This window comes from Perca flavescens, chromosome 14, assembly GCF_004354835.1.
Source record: "Perca flavescens isolate YP-PL-M2 chromosome 14, PFLA_1.0, whole genome shotgun sequence".
Taxonomy (NCBI): Eukaryota; Metazoa; Chordata; class Actinopteri; order Perciformes; family Percidae; genus Perca; species Perca flavescens.
This window is the reverse complement of record NC_041344.1, coordinates 30,633,933-30,650,002: the sequence shown is the minus strand read 5'-3', so window position 1 is coordinate 30,650,002 and position 16,070 is coordinate 30,633,933. Positions and strand designations below refer to the sequence as shown.

The following is a 16,070-nucleotide window of genomic DNA, read 5'->3' as shown; positions in this document are numbered from 1 at the left end:
ACAGTGTGTACAAATAACAAGGTCACATGAGACACAGCCTCATTCATATAACCGTATATAAACTGGGAACTATATTCTCAGAAAGGCGAAGCACTGCTACTTCTGCTACTTCTGTCACTTGGGCACAGTGATACGCTTGCAGCACCTGAGAAGCCCAGAGCAGCTTCGCCTTTCTGAGACTACAGTTCCCATTATGTATACGGTTAGAAGATGGCTGTATCTCATGTGACGTTGTTATCCTGTGACTATACAAATCACAACATGTAAATAGCCACCCTATGGTGTCTGACCCAATGGTCCAATGGAGGTGGAGAAATAGACACATTGACCCTGACGTGATTTGAAGGCGCAACCTTCTGATCTAAAGTCAGACGCGCTACCGTTGCGCCACAGAGTCTTAAAACCAATTAACTAAACTGGTGACAAGTCCAACACTGGTGGGGAGACATTGATCAAAAACATTGTAGCAAACAATTTGAAGATGAGTAATAATGGCCATTTTCAGGTTCATGCTTGTGTTTTGTAATATTTTTACATGTTTTAATATTCGGAAAACACTTTATTTTTCAAATATGGCTCATGGCTGCGGCAACGGTACTCTCTGTTGTAGAGCTGTAGTCTTAACATCCTTCCAAAAAAGCCCAGTCTGCTCTCATTGGTCAGTGTTTCCGGGTCTCTTCACCATTGACATCTGAAGCTTTTAAACCAAAAACTACACAACCAAGATACCCTATGCCGTCTGACCATTGTCCATTGACCATTGTCCAACGTAGCTAGAGAAACATAAATATTGACCCTGCACCCTAAAAAATGCTGGGTTATTTCATCTACCCAACCGCTGGGTTATGAAATGTTTTACCCATTATGGGTTATTTATATGGAAGTTGGGTTATTTTGTGCAACTCATGTGTTGAGTCAAAATCCATCAACCCAACATACATCGGTTGACCCAGCACTTGGGTTGTTTGTGCTTCGAACGTCATCAGATCATCACCAGAGTCCACACACCGAGCGCTTGTCACAGCAGAGAACCAGTCTGGTCATCCAACGAGGCAAATACATAATAAAAGGTTTGTGTACACTAGCTACATGTCTAATTCACATTGTCTGTGTTGCGTTACCTATTAAAGTACTATCTTTATATTGTGAGGCTAGTTGGTTAGTTTGGCTAACAACGTAGCTAGCTAACGTTAGCCATTTAGCCTTTATCATGGAAGCATGTATAGCCTACAGCTTATCCGTTTGGTCTGAATTATATTAATGAATTAATGAAACAAATTCATAATGCCCATGGGCATATGGTCATGTTTATTGAGTTCACCAGGCTAATTTGCCAGCTAGTTTCAAGCTAGCCAGGTAATTCGGCAGTTAACAAACTATCTAGCTAGCTAGCTAGCTAGATAGTTTACTAGCCAACTGGCTGTCAGTTAGTTGCTTTGCTAGCTATATTATTTTAACTGGCTGTAAATGAACGCTTTTTGTTTTTCCTTGAAGCTTTTAATGTGAAATGTGAAGGCATAACAGTGTATGACTGATTAAAGTATGTTAAAACAGTGAGATAACCTGATATGTCTGACTAAATGCATTTATGTGCATTTATTTAAGTAATGTGGTGACCCACAATAGATAAAATGGCGGCCTGGCAAACGACAAGGGCCACTTGAGTTAAGGGTTAAGAAATATATAATAAAAAGTTTGGGAACCACTGCTGTACTGTTGTACTGACACTTGTGCCCTGAAGGCTATGCTTTGAGCAGCCACAAATATTCTTGTAAAAAGGTAAAAACAATTTACATGCATGCAATTTGTCATATGAATTGTATAGGTAGAGAGGGAGGATTGTGATGCTAAATAAAATGGCTGTTATCTTCACATTGGATTACATTCTGCTATTAGTCTGCATTGCTTTTACATGGTGATATCTGAATAGTTAATACAACAGCAATTGTATCTTTGCTTAAGCTCTTTTTGTGTTTGTTTCAGATCAACGGATAGCTTTGTCATTAACACTATGACAGAGTGCCAGACCTTGTCGAAAGATTTAAAAGGTAAGAAATATGTTTTCCCATCCACAGCATATCAAGTCTGCATTGCTACTAAAGCCCTTTTCAGACATGAATTCTTATGAAATATAATTTCCTCTTTTTTTTCAATAGCTTCCACGTAATATGTCAAAGTGACTCCAATAGATGAATAGAGCCGGCCACTGGATTCCTGGAGGAAAGGCTGCGGAACGTCAGGAAGCGGCTGAGATCAACCAGCAGGTCGCAGAGCATGGCACAGACACCACCACAAACGCCAGATGATGGCGCTCTAGCAAGGGCTCTCATACCAGGTAATTATTAAACTGAAAAATGATTTGATGAAGCAAAACATCCATATTTCAGTGAATGACAACTTTCTTGTTCTTCTTTACAGACTGTACCATATCAGACGAACGTGGGTCACAGCTTAAAGAATGGTTGAGAAATAATTCTCAGCCCCTCAGCCAGATAGAGACCTACATGCCGAACACAGCAGTCTACAGGGCCAAGTGGATTAGGGACAACAATTGGACCATCGATCAGATCCTCGAAGAGTTCCCTCACCTAATGACCAAAGGCATGGTAGGTATAGGGAAATATGATCTTACATATAAGGATGCATTGTTTATAATGTTTTATTAGTGTGCCACATTGAATTGGTTTTAAAAATGTGTTTTCCATTTTATAGATTGCACAGGCATGTCCTGCATGGGGATGCTGCATCAAAGTTGTTTGAAACTTGGTCACGTGAAATGCCAGGAGGGGAGTCTAAAATGGTAAAGTTTATTCAAAGTAGAATACTTGCTTGCAAGTAGAGCTAATGGCTCTTAATAGCAGCTTTTTAATAGGAATTTGAATTTGTTCACTATAGACCTGTTGAATGTTCAGCCAGTTCATTCGTAATTGTTGTTTTGCTCTGAATTTTTTCCTACCTGAGTGATATGAACTGCACCAGTTCCACTATATTGTTGATATAATAATTTTTTTCAAAGATTCCATTATGTTGTTTTGTTTTTGTATTGTTTAAGTGTTTATTAAATAATATATGCATACATCTAGCATGTATTCTGTTCTAGGTTTGTAGTTTAACAGTTTTATTGCAATTTATTTTCTTAAATTGTACTGTAATGTGTTAGAATTAATCTGGCATATAGGTTAATTTTGCCCAGCATTCGGGTACACTATATAACAAATATGTAGTTGAATCAACCCAGAATTGTAATTAATTTGACCCAGCATTTGGGTACACTATATAACAAATATGTAGTTGAATCAACCCAAAATTATAATAAATTTTGCCCAGCATTTGGGTACACTATATAACAAATATGTAGTTGAATCAACCCAGAATTGTAATTAATTTGACCCAGCATTTGGGTACACTATATAACAAATATGTAGTTGAATCAACCCAAAATTATAATAAATTTGACCCAGCATTTGGGTACACTATATAACAAATATGTAGTTGAATCAACCCAAAATTATAATAAATTTTGCCCAGCATTTGGGTACACTATATAACAAATATGTAGTTGAATCAACCCAGAATTGTAATTAATTTGACCCAGCATTTGGGTAGAATATTTAACTCATCTGTTGGGTTAAAAATCAGCAACCCATCTTGCTGGGTCAAATTAACTACTGTTGGTCCGGTGCAATAGTGATCCAGCGGTTGGGTTATAAAACAAACCAAGTTGGGTTATTTTTAACCCATCATTTTTAAGTGTGTGACATGATTTGAACACACAACCTTCAGATCTGGAATCCTTGTGCCACAGAGTCTGAAAACCAGTTTACCAAACTGGTGACAAGTCCAACACTCTTATTTTTCATATATGGCCCATGGCTGTGGCACCTGTACTCTCTGTTGTAGAGCTGTCTCTTTAAAATCATTCTGAAAAAGCCCATTCTGCTTTCATTTGTCAGATTTTCCCGGTCTCCGTGCATTAAACGGATATTTCACTGCTGGAAAGATGAATATGTATTTAAATTAGGTCATTTATGTAGTAGAAATGTGATTTAAATTAAATTGGTGCCTTCTAGACTGAGAAAATGTGTTTTTGGCTCATGTGGATGAAAGACAACAACTCCCAGAATGCACTTGCTTCGCTTCCATATGAGGCTACGCCTACTTGTTACAGAGGGCAGTCAAGTCAAGTGGGTTTTATTGTCATTTCAACCATATACACTGTATATAGTGAAACGAAATAACGTTTCAACGTGTTTTAAAATATATAAAAATTACATTTTATAAAAACAACATTATATAAAAACGACATACGAGACAGGCTACATTTAGTGCACACACATTATAGTAATTGCACATAAAGTGCAATTACTACTTAAAGTAGAGCATTGAAGACAGACAAGGGACAGGACAGACAACAGACAACAAAGGACAGGGCATAAGTAGACTTGTAACAGAGCACTGATTGAAAGTTAGGTTCACTGTGAGGTGAAGGTAGAATATAAGATTTGTGTGGTTGAAATCACCAGCAACAATAAATAGTCCATCCAGATGTGCGCTTTGGAGCTCACTGATAGCTCCGTAAAGTTCAGCATTGGTAGTGTCAAATGTGAAAAGGCTCAGTGTATATAGTTATACTCCTGTGCGCCATTGAGTTTAACTTTTGAATGTGAATTGCTGTGCCTGTGTGTGTTAACTGATTTTGGTGTTTGCATGTTTATTTTGAGGGATTAAATATATACACCACTAGGCATTGCTGCACCCCGCCCCCTTTGTCTTACTTTGGACAGCATGGCCTGGACTAATAAGCTGATCAAAGACAGGTGCGCAAAACCATGCCTAAAGTAATGAACTGATGAAAGACAGATGTGGCAGGAACTTGGGAGCAGTGAAAAAGGGACAAACGAGAACACAGGGAAGAACACGATGAGAGAGCAGTAAAAGAGGGAGGAAGCGAACACATTTCATTGTGTGTGCGTGTGTCAGTAGCATTAGCGCTACAAGCACCACATTTCTGCACCAGTCCGTGTTAACATATGCAGCCCACCTCCATGTGTCTTACCCTACAGCGCAGCATCTGTATCTGTTCGGAAGGCTACAAGGCCTGGTAGCTGGATAGCGGAGTCCGGTACGCTGTTGTTCAGCCATGTTTCCACAAAAACAAAAACACAGCGACTGTGAACTCGCGTTGGGAGTTTCGTTGAAGTTGGATGTAGTCCAGTCTGTTTTCTAATGAGTGGACATTTGCAAGCAGGATAGATGGGACAGGTGGCCGGCTAGTGTTAGATTTCCACCTAGCTCGAACTCCTGCCCTCGTTCCGCGTTTCCGCTTTCTCGCACACCGCTTTTGATGTCTCCTTCCCCGGCTAGCTGTCTGCTAGCAGGTCAAGCTTGCATAGTGTGTCGAGCATTCCATCTGTAATAAAGTTTCCTGAATATTCTCCAATCTGTACCAATGTATCCCAGGGGTACACATGTGCAGTAGTTTGAATGCACATAATTGCAAGGTTGCTACTGAGAAAGTCTTTGCCAGACAAACATTTTACATTCTACTGCAGCAACTGCTCCGTCCGCCTCTTGTTCCTCCATCATCCACAACTGTTCCTCGCTGTATTGCAGCTCGTACAGGTAGCCACGAGCATCGGATTTGCGCACCAGATCTTCAAAATCCCCTTCTGCCATATGATCTTCAAAACTACCTTCCGTCATTATGGTTAAAGTATGAATTAATTACTCAGCTTTCTCCACACAGAGCCTGTTAGCTTAGCTTCAAGATGGCTGATTGAATTCTGGGAGTGAGGTCCCACCCCCTATGGGCGGATTGAAAACATGCATAACTAGCTGGCTGTACTATGGCTGTTGTCCATAGCCTTAGGCCAAAAATGTCATCAGACTCCGACACACAGTCGGACAAAATTTGCAATTAGCCATCAATTTTCGGAAAACGGCCCATATTTGAGCTTTTTCATAGTTGATTTCTTGCATAAAAAAGTTTCAGAAGTGAATTTTGTAATGGAATAGCAAGATCTGCGCAACCTAGATTCAGAAGACTACTTGATCTCAGGTCACTTGTTTAGCCTGTAATTTAGCATGTAAATGTTGGGGCGTGACCGTTCTCTTAATACATCCATGGACGTGACAAAGGTACAGGTCCTGGGATGCTGACATCAACTTCTAGCGTTGTTGAGATTTGCCCGGTTTCAGCGTCAGTTTCAAAATATGAGATTTTCATAGTAAAGGGGTGTCAATGGGATTTTGAGGTTTTACCTACCGTCGTTATTCAACTATGACAACGTAAAATTGGTTTTGCATTCTATCACCCCTTTAAACAAACCGTTTTGAAATAATAACTATGCTGAAAGGTTGCTGAGTAGTTTGTTGCACCAACAATACATCCAAAAACCCCGGTCTTCGATTTGTCCTCTTGCCATGTCCTAAAATAGATCCTGATAGCTGGGCTTTGGCTACAGGCTATAGACCAGACCAGCATCACTGAGGTTCTCTATGAGAGGGAAGAATCGCGCTGTCACATCAGGAGAGAAACAGCTGTTGTGTAGCGGGTTAATCAAGACTTTCACACTGATATATGAGGCTCATAAGAAACGTGAATATTCTCAGTCGGTGTGGTAAATGATGCTGGTGACAGGGTCATTGATCTACTGATAAAGGGGAAGACAGGGGACATGACGGCAATCAACCTTAGTTTATTAAGGTATCGTGAATGCTCAGGTTCAGGCAAGGTTATACAATAAACATTAGACATGTGTATAAAACAAACCATCTGTTTAACAAGAAAAAAATCCACACACATTTGTCAAAATTATGATCCAAACACACGTCAAATTGTATTGACTTCTATGGGACCGTCTGTTTTCTATCCCCCAAAAGGGGGCGTGGCCTTAAGTTTAAGTGAAGTACCCGTATGTGCCGGTTGTGCGTATGTTATCTCCTTACGCTCTCCGTCTCTGCAAAATTCGGAATGATTGAGATTTCTCTTAGCACAGCTACCAGAAGACTTACTTTCAGACAGGTTGCCCACGTCACATCTACGTCGTCAAGCTCAGTTTGCAGCTGCGCAGTAACGCTCAGCCATCACCGGAAAAGTGCTTCTAATAGCCTACTCTGGCTCCGTCCAGAGCAACGGGATCTGTTGGTCCATTTATTTTACTGTCTATGGCTACAACACACACTAGTTCACCATAATCTACAAAAGAACTACTCACATGTACCTGTTCTGCAGGTATTCCACACACCCGCCCGGCGCCTCACACCCTGGGCAACTCCGGAGAAGAAAAGAGTCCCTATCCAGGAGTATGGTTCCAGAACCGAGACTGTGCCCCACCAGATCTAACCGGTAGCGCTCCACCTCCCGCACCATTTACGGCTCCTTGGGCCTGGCTCCAGACGGGGGCCCCGGGCTTCCTCCGGGCAGGATCACTCTATCTCTTCATCGGTCACTCATAGCCTTATATTACAGCCCGGTCTCATGGCAGTTCGTGAAATGGTCACATAATTTAATCTATTGATTTGTGTACATGGACACGTTTATCTCCTTTTTTTCGTGATGGTCCACACATTTTTTTTAAAGTAATGTATTTCATTGGGAAGCACCTTTCGTGATCACAGCACGATTCATTAAGAGTGACTACAGTAACGGGTAGTATGTAAGCCCGAAAATCCGCGTAGGCATAGGGAGGGTGGTTGGGGTGGTGTTTGTGGTGGTGGATGGGTCAAACAACACAGGACTTTCACCCAGGAGACCGGGGATCATGTCCCACGTGTCACGTTTCCTAAACCCAACCTTCGCTTTCTTCTTTTCCTAAACTCAGCCGTCCCGTTGTTGTTTTCCTAAAAATTAAAAACACAATTTCATTGTTGAAGACAATACACTGAATAAAAGTTATTAAATTAATATGTACTACTACACTACTCAAGCTTATGGATTGTCAATGCCACTATAAGCATGTGGTTGTTGTTACACGTTCTGTCCACTAGAGGGACTTCTAACATTAGCCTGGCCTTTAAGGGTACCTATGTCATGGCGCATTGCATTTCTTGCACGCCACTTTGTTTACATTCATATTCCATCACGAGCACACAGCGACAAACAAAAATCAATATTGAACTCTATTCGGCTCTGTTGTAAAGGCTAATGGTGCTAGGTTAGCACAATGACATTGTGTTAAAAACCACAGCCGAAACTGATTTGTCATAAACTAAGTAAGAATATTGTTAGCCACGATGCTAATGTCACGGGGCGGAAGTGGATGTTTTTATTTGAGCATGCTTTTATTGTATTGCTGTGTTTTTATTGTTTGCTGTGGTTTTGTCTTTATATTGCATGCTTTTATTCTGAAATGTGTAGTGTTTTTAATGTTGACTTCCGCCAGTGAACATTTTAGCAGGCCTAATCAGGCTAATGACTTTCACCTGGGGGTGAGAGGGGGTTGATTGGCCCTTGTATAAAAAGGGCAGGACCTTTAGAGGAGAGAGAGGCACATGGGAAAAGGAGAGGCCATGGTGAACATGAGAGAGGCCTGAGAGCACACCAGTGAAGACGCTGAGATACAGCACTTGGAACAGGCGGTGAAGCAGACAGGAGATCAGACGAAGACACAAAGAAAAACAACCTTAGAGCGGCCTGAAGCTACAGAGACGAAACACAAACCCCGACCGCTAGCAGAAAAAAGTCTCTCCCACACACGGAAAGGACACGGAAAGGAAACTGGTTGCCAGCAGAACCCTGTGGACATTTTAAAGTCAAGACTTCCGTTCTGTTTGGACTGTCTTACTTTGATTTTTAGTTACTTGTTTTTTAAAACCTTTTTTTTTTTTTTTTAAGTAATTTTTATTGTTTTATCCTTTTGTTAAAATAAATGTGTTACTCCTCTTGTTTTGTTTTTACTCATTGTTTTGAATACACCATTTTTACTGCTCTCCCCCGGCACAAATTACCTGGTTAAATCTTTGACCTTTTAGTTTTTAATTGTTTGTAGTTTTAAAGAGGTCCTAGGCTTCCGTAGCAAAACCTAGGTGGTGTTGTCGGCCCTCTTTTACATCATTTTTATATTGGATATTTTAGCTTGAAAGTGCCTACCCCCTTTTTTTTTTTTTTACACTAATGGCATTAATAACTAAGCCAAACCCTGCTGTCACTATTTTATTGATTTATAAGCAACCTGTGTCTTGCAGATTGTCACATCACTGAGAATACAGCTAATAGAAGGTAATAAAAGGAGGCAAAGCTAACCTCTGACAGCTGTAGGGCAGCTAACATTAACTTTAGCTGTCTCCATGAAGCTCCCAGCTAAGCTCCTAGAACTCACGACGCAGTTAGGAAACAAGAACAAGCTAACTAATGATAACAAGCATTTTGGCTCGGTGGATGATGATATTAAAGTAATGTTAAAACAATTTCCCACCTTTCTTCCAATTTCCAGCTGCAGCCTGTCATTCCTCCCTGTATGTACTAATGTTACTCGGTATGTAACGTTAGCTCCGTGATGCCTTGTGTTTCTCACTCAGGCCACCAGACATGGTTCCATGCTGTGTTTAGGTTACCTCTTAATGAATGGGAAGGCTCTGAATTCTTGAAGGTGCGAACACCTTCCTATGGCCATTTTGTGACTCTTCTCTTCCTAGTAGTTTGGTGAAGAGGGCTGTGGGTTTTCCATCTAGGCCCAGATCTCTTTGTCTGTGTCCACATGTGCCACATGTGTGTCTTGTCTCCAGAGGTCAGTTTAATCTGAGGCCTTTTTGGTTAAAATCAAGTTTAACACAACTGCTGGTCCCAACACTTTCAACATGGGCCTTCCAGCCAAAGGTGTTGTCCATATATGAACACCAAGGTATATAGAAGCCGACCTGATTGATTGGTTCAGCATTTACGACCTCTGATACCCTCTGACCCATTTCACGACCCTTTTCCTCAGTTTGTGAAATGGTTGAATATGATTCAGCAAAGTATGCAAAAGTACTTGTGTCTGTGTGCAGTAGGTAGAAGTGTGCCAAAAAGGCCAAAACACATGTATGTACACATACCCATACAAAGCTATATACATCTTACTCTGTGAACAAAAACCTTGCCAACAATCCTTTTAATTTCCTGAAAAAATTCCTAAAACTAGTCAGTTCAATCCGATTCAATTCAATTTTATTTATAGTATCAAATCATAACAAGAGTTATTTCAAGACACTTTACAGATAGAGTAGGTCTAGACCACACTCTTATATACAAGACCCAACAATTCTAGTAATTCCCCCAAGAGAAAGCATTTAGTGCGACAGTGGCGAGGAAAAACTCCCTTTTAGGATGAAACCTCAGTGGTGAGAAAAACTTCCTTTAAGGGAGAAACCTCGGACAGACCCAGGCTCTTGGTAGGCAGTGTTTGACTGTGCCGGTTGGGTGTGTGATCAAGGTGGCAATACAAGTCACAATAAGCATAGCAGGGCACTGCAGGGCGTAGAGTGTACACCCTAATAGTCGAGCTTCGCGAAATTTGGTACAAACCCTCAGAGCGACATGCCGATCACAAGTTTCATGTTGATTGCTTTTACTGTGGCAGAGATATTGCAATTGCAAATTTCCCATTGAAATGCATTGAGTTATTGGCCAAAACAAATAAACGTTGCTTATAGCGCACCCTAAAGGCTGATATACGGCAAATTTGGTACAGAGCATTGTAGTGGGATGTTGAACAAGGATCTCAAGTCCTTTGCTGATAACATTTAATTCAGCAGAGATATGATAAAGTTAGTGTTTAGTAGCTAGCTAGGAAAATTTGTTTGGTCGTCAAATGCGCATATTTTAACGTGGCAAAATTCCTTGAGTAACTTTTGGTCAGGTCCATCTGGAGATGCTATCTACCAGGTTTCATGCAGATCGGTTGCACGGCCTAGGACAAGTTCGAAAAAGTTTGTTTTGCGCATTGTGAATACTGTTTTATTTTTCGTTTTTGTGGCTAATATAAATCACGATAAACGTAATTATTGTAAAGTGCAGTAATTAGTGTCTTTGTGTTCCTTTTTTATTTAAATATATATGTCTGTTCCGTCACTTTCACTGGAGGAGATAAAACTACTGAAATTGAACATAAGGCTCCATTGTAATATTTGTATATTTGCCATTCATGTTTGGGATCAGCCAATCAGCACCTTGTGTGGGTGTGCATAGAGGACATGGTAGATATTGTAAAGTGTAGTAGTTGCCATCTGTGAGTCATCATCCATGCACGTTCAGAAACACGAGTAGACTGGTGTAAATATATCTAGATATGTATTTTAGTGTGTTAAGTTTAAATTGACGATGTCCTAACATGTTTGGTTGAAATACAATAAACTAGATTAAAAGTCCGTTAGCCGCATGCTAATGCTCGTAAACAGTATTATTGTGCATAAGCATTATTGTGTTCTCACGTAATACTATTTATTATGTTTTATATTATTAGCATTTAGTAGGTTTGCTGATTGTATCCTGACAGCACTGCTGTTTAACTTGTGCATAGGCTCGGGAAGCAGGGGTGCTGGAGGTGCTGCAGCACCCCCTGTTGGTGCGGCAGCACCCCCTGTTGGCAAACTGCGATCAAGCCTGGATTACCCAATGGGATTATGGTGATAATTATCCAATCAGAATAAAATAAAAGTCTCTTGATTGTGTGTTTTATAAGTCAGTATGATGACTGTACAGGTAATGATTGGGAGAAGGCTGCATGCACTGTGTAGATTGGCTAATGATAAAGGTGGGTGGGCATAGAGCAGGTTGTTTACATCGTACTGTTTCAAAATAATTTTTCTAAAAACGAGTTGAGATTGAAAGAGTGGAATTAATTTGTAACTGATCCCCGGTCAGATTGGGTTGCATCAGCAAGTGAAAGTGTGGAAAAGGGAGAGAAAGAAGTGGCTGCTATATGTAAAATGAGAATACCGGAGGCCTAATACTCTTTTAGCCGGAGCGCCACTTTTATTGAACACATGCCGTTAGCCTGTATATTCATACAAAAACTCGCAATAATATTTGAGACTATAGATCTCACTCATGCACTGTTACCGTAAAACCCCTACTAATGAACAGGCACATAACTCAAAATTACCACATTAATTTCAGTAACCAGAATTTACCGTAAACAACATTATCAACATTAGTGAGAACATTCATTCTCCCACTGTCCCTAAACCCCTCCTTGACCGTTACTTGTCTACAGGTTAAGCCTGATGACTGGTTTGCAAACTCGTCCCGACCTGGTCACAGTCTGATTGGGAACAGGGTTTAAGGATGCTGCCTCACTCTGACTGACAGAAGCAGTCTCTAACATGGTAGCACTATCAGAGTGGGTGCCTGTCTCTGTCACCTCACAGGGCACTGCTGATGTCGGCTGCAGAACTGGCCTAGGTTGAAGGTGGCGGCCGCAGCACAGCTCCCTGTTGCGTCTTGATGACGAACGATCTTGGGGTGCTGCTGTTACCCAAGATCACTGCAGGTGAAGACCACAACTTTTTGTGATCCAACTTGGAGAATACAACATCTCCTGGCTGCAGGGCAGGCAAGGGCCTGGTTCGATTGAAGTAGTGGGCCTGTTTTGCCTTTTCCTGCCGGTCCTTTTCTTTCACAGCTGCTAAGCTAGGCCATTTTGGAGTAAGATTCTTCTCCAAAGAGGGGAGTGTGGTCCTTATACACCTCCCCATCAGCAACTCGGCTGGACTAAAGCCTGTGGTGGAGCAGGGAGTGGACCTATAGCTCATTAGAGCCATCACAGGATCTTCCTGTTTGAGGATTTTCTTAGCGATCTGCACAGCTCTCTCTGCGTCCATTACCTTGCGGGTGATGGGCGCTAAAAGTGCAATGTTTGAAGTCTAGCTGCCTGGCTAATTCTTGGAACTCTGCACTAGAGAACTGGGGACCATTATCACTCACTACTTCGTCAGAAATGCCAAACCTTGCGAAGACTTTTTAGCTTTTGGATGACTTGTCCAGCCATCGTCGAGGTCAGATGCAAAATCTCGATGAATCTGGAGTAGTAATCTGAAATCACCAGGTAGTTTTTGCGTTCCTGCTCACAGATATCAATTGCAATTCTCTTCCAGGGTCGCTCAGGCAGTGGTGTGGAGAGGAGAGGTTGTTTTTGTTGTGTTTTTTTTAGCTCACCACACTGCTGGCATGATGTCACAAGTTTATTTATCTCTGAAGAAAGTCCAGGCCACCACACAGATGAGGATGCTCGCTCTCTGCATTTAATCAGGCCCTGGTGTCCTTCATGGATTTTGAGAAGAATCTCACCTCTCATTGACTTAGGCACAACGATCCTGCTTCCTCTTAGGGCCGGGACACATCAGGCCGATTATCTGCCGTGGGACAGTCTGTCGAGGTCAGTGACTCAAATCTGTTCGGTGTGTCCCGTGTCGTCGTCCGTCTGGGAGGCTGTCGGCGTTCATTTTGGCCGACCTGACATGTTCAGTCGGCGGCAGGGCCGTCGGGACTCACCCGGAAATGACGAGCGGAATGAGGTGACTAGAGTCTCTCAAAATCTGACAAAAATCTTTTAAACTGACCTTTGTTGAGCTGATATGAAGACAGATTCAGCAACTGCATGGCCTATTTCTCGCTTAAAATGTTTCCAGAAACACGTTTCAGTGAACTATATTAGTACAATATGAGATCGGATTCTGAACGGCCGCCATGACAGTCCAGGTCGGAATTTCCGGAGAAAACAAACCCATGTGACGCGTTCGTCCAATCAGCTGCCGGCAACATTACAGATTAGCGCCGCCTGCTGTTACAGAGATGTATTACGTCTCGTCTCCTCTCGTCTTTTAGGTCTGTTCTGTGGCAGTTTTTTGGACCTCGGGGACGCAACTGATCATATCGACGGGGTTTTCTGTCAACGGTCAGCCGTCGGCTATATGTGTCTACACCATTAGAAGCAGCCCGTTGTATTCAGACAACTCTGATTTAACTTGGACATCCAACTTGCATCCATAGCCACTTTGCTTATGTGTTCAGGCCATCCTCTCCTTACGAGCGTCATGACCGACAGCAGTTCTTTGTCAGCTGCTGTTGCTGTTCTGATTTCTTCCATTTTGCTAGTAGATGCAGGAATCCCTTCCACCACACTAGCCATGTAGCACGCCACGTCATTGTGCGTGTCAGTCTCTACACCTGTGCTGGCCAGTGGGCTGCGTGACAGTGTGTCAGCAACGATGAGGGTTTTCCCTGGAGCGTACTCCGCGACTGGGTTGAATCTCATGAGCCTCATTAGCATACGCTGGCAACGCAGAGGTACGTTGTCCAGGCTGCGGCTGTTGATGAGGGGTACGATCGGCTTGTGATTCGTTACAAGTTTGAACCGCTCTAGTCCATTTAGGTATCTGTCAAACTTTTCGCACGCCCAAACGCCCGCCAGAGCTTCCTTTTCAATCTGGGCGTGGCGGGTTTCAGCATTGGTCAGACATCTGGAGCAATATGCTACAGGTTGCCACTGCTTCTCATGGAGTTGTAGTAGCACATCCCCTAGTCCATAACTGCTTGCATCAGCCGATACAGCAGTCGGTTTAGTCACGTTGTAGTAGGCAAGTACTGGTGCAGTTGTTAACAGTTCTTTAATGTGTTCAAATGCTGTTTCTTGAGCATGACTCCAGTTCCATGTATTTTTGTTCTTCAGAAGTCCCACAGTTGAGAGATTGGGGATGTATCTACCCAAGTAGTTAACCATTCCCAGTATCCTCTTCAACTCCTGCACATCTGCTGGTGGTGACAGCTGGCAGATAGCCTCCACCTTGTCAAGTCCTTAGTTAACTGCAGCTTACGTGAGACATCTTAGTCCAATATGCCGACGACAATCCTGTCGCGGATATTCTCTTCTCTGGTTGCGCCGAAGTCACAATGGTCAGAAAGCTCGTACAGAGCTCTGATAAAAGTCTCTACTTTCTCTCCTGCCCTCTGCACACGCTGGTGGAACAGTGCTCGTTCGTGAATAACATTCCGTCTTGGCACGAAATATTCATCGAACTTTGCTAGCACACAGTCAAAGTCATCTCCGCTGCCTTCCTCCTCAAACGATCTGTAGATGTTTTCCGACTCGTTTCCCATGGCGTATATGAGCTTGGTGACGGTCCTAAACCTCACAAAACGCTGCTTCCAATCCGGCCACTCTCCCGGTTAGGGAGAAGCTTGTCGGGGGATTAAATTTGGCCATAGCTCCTTCCGTTCACTTCTGACACCATGTATAATGAGAATACCGGAGGCCTAATACTCTTTTAGCCGGAGCTCCACTTTTATTGAACACATGCCGTTAGCCCGTATATTCACACGAAAACTTGCAATAACATTTGAGACTATAGCGAGATCTCACTCATGCACTGTGTTACCATAAAACCCCTACTAATGAACAGGTACATAACACATATGACACTATAAAAAATATCCCGCGAATAAATAGCTTTTTTAAAAGAGCTGAGAATGACGAAGAGGAGGATATCGAGGAGCTAGCCAACGTTAGCTTGGAAGAATCGCTGCCTTCTACCAGCTACACTCAGCCACAGCTAACGGTAGCTAACGTTAACTTTAGCATTACAGAAAAAGGTAATGGCACCTCAGGTACTATCATCTCTGAAGACGCTGCACCATGGGGACCGATTACAGAGACCGTCTGGGAGGAAATTATACCCAGAGGGATATTAGCCTTTCAGAATTGGGCGGCTAAATATCCAGCATCTCGGAGGGGGAACGAGGCTGGCGGCAGAAAGACACGCTCTCTTGAGGCACTGACCTGACACCTTCACAACGGTAAAACTGTACCACGGGAGTGGATTCTATATTGACTGTCCACCGGAGACATTTATTGCGTTGCCTGTAAAGTGCTACCAACACACAGCAACGCATTTGTAGTAGGGTTTAGCAAGCTGCGGGGCCTTGACGCTTGAAGCTTAGGGAGCTTGACTTTGAGGATTTGATCAAAGTTTGCCGGGGATGATTTCGTTTTTTAAGATCTCATCAATCACCTTTGAGTTTAGTAGGAGCTGTTTATGAAATGCCAATACATAAATAAGGAAGATAGATAGAATGTGAAATTATTATTCTTCTA

At 42.3% G+C, this 16,070-nt stretch overlaps 1 long non-coding RNA gene across 2 annotated transcripts; it reads left to right on the top strand.

Moving 5' to 3' along the window:
• The first annotated feature begins 811 nt into the window (after positions 1-811).
• Positions 812-2,965, top strand: LOC114568656 (uncharacterized). 2 transcript variants are annotated; one of them, XR_003694300.1, is made up of 5 exons: positions 812-1,070; positions 1,984-2,048; positions 2,157-2,335; positions 2,419-2,606; positions 2,713-2,965. It is a non-coding gene; the product is annotated as an uncharacterized LOC114568656 (long non-coding RNA). The 2 variants fall into 2 exon arrangements; XR_003694301.1 differs by lacking the exon at positions 812-1,070 and adding an exon at positions 1,704-1,779.
• The last annotated feature ends 13,105 nt before the right edge of the window (positions 2,966-16,070 follow it).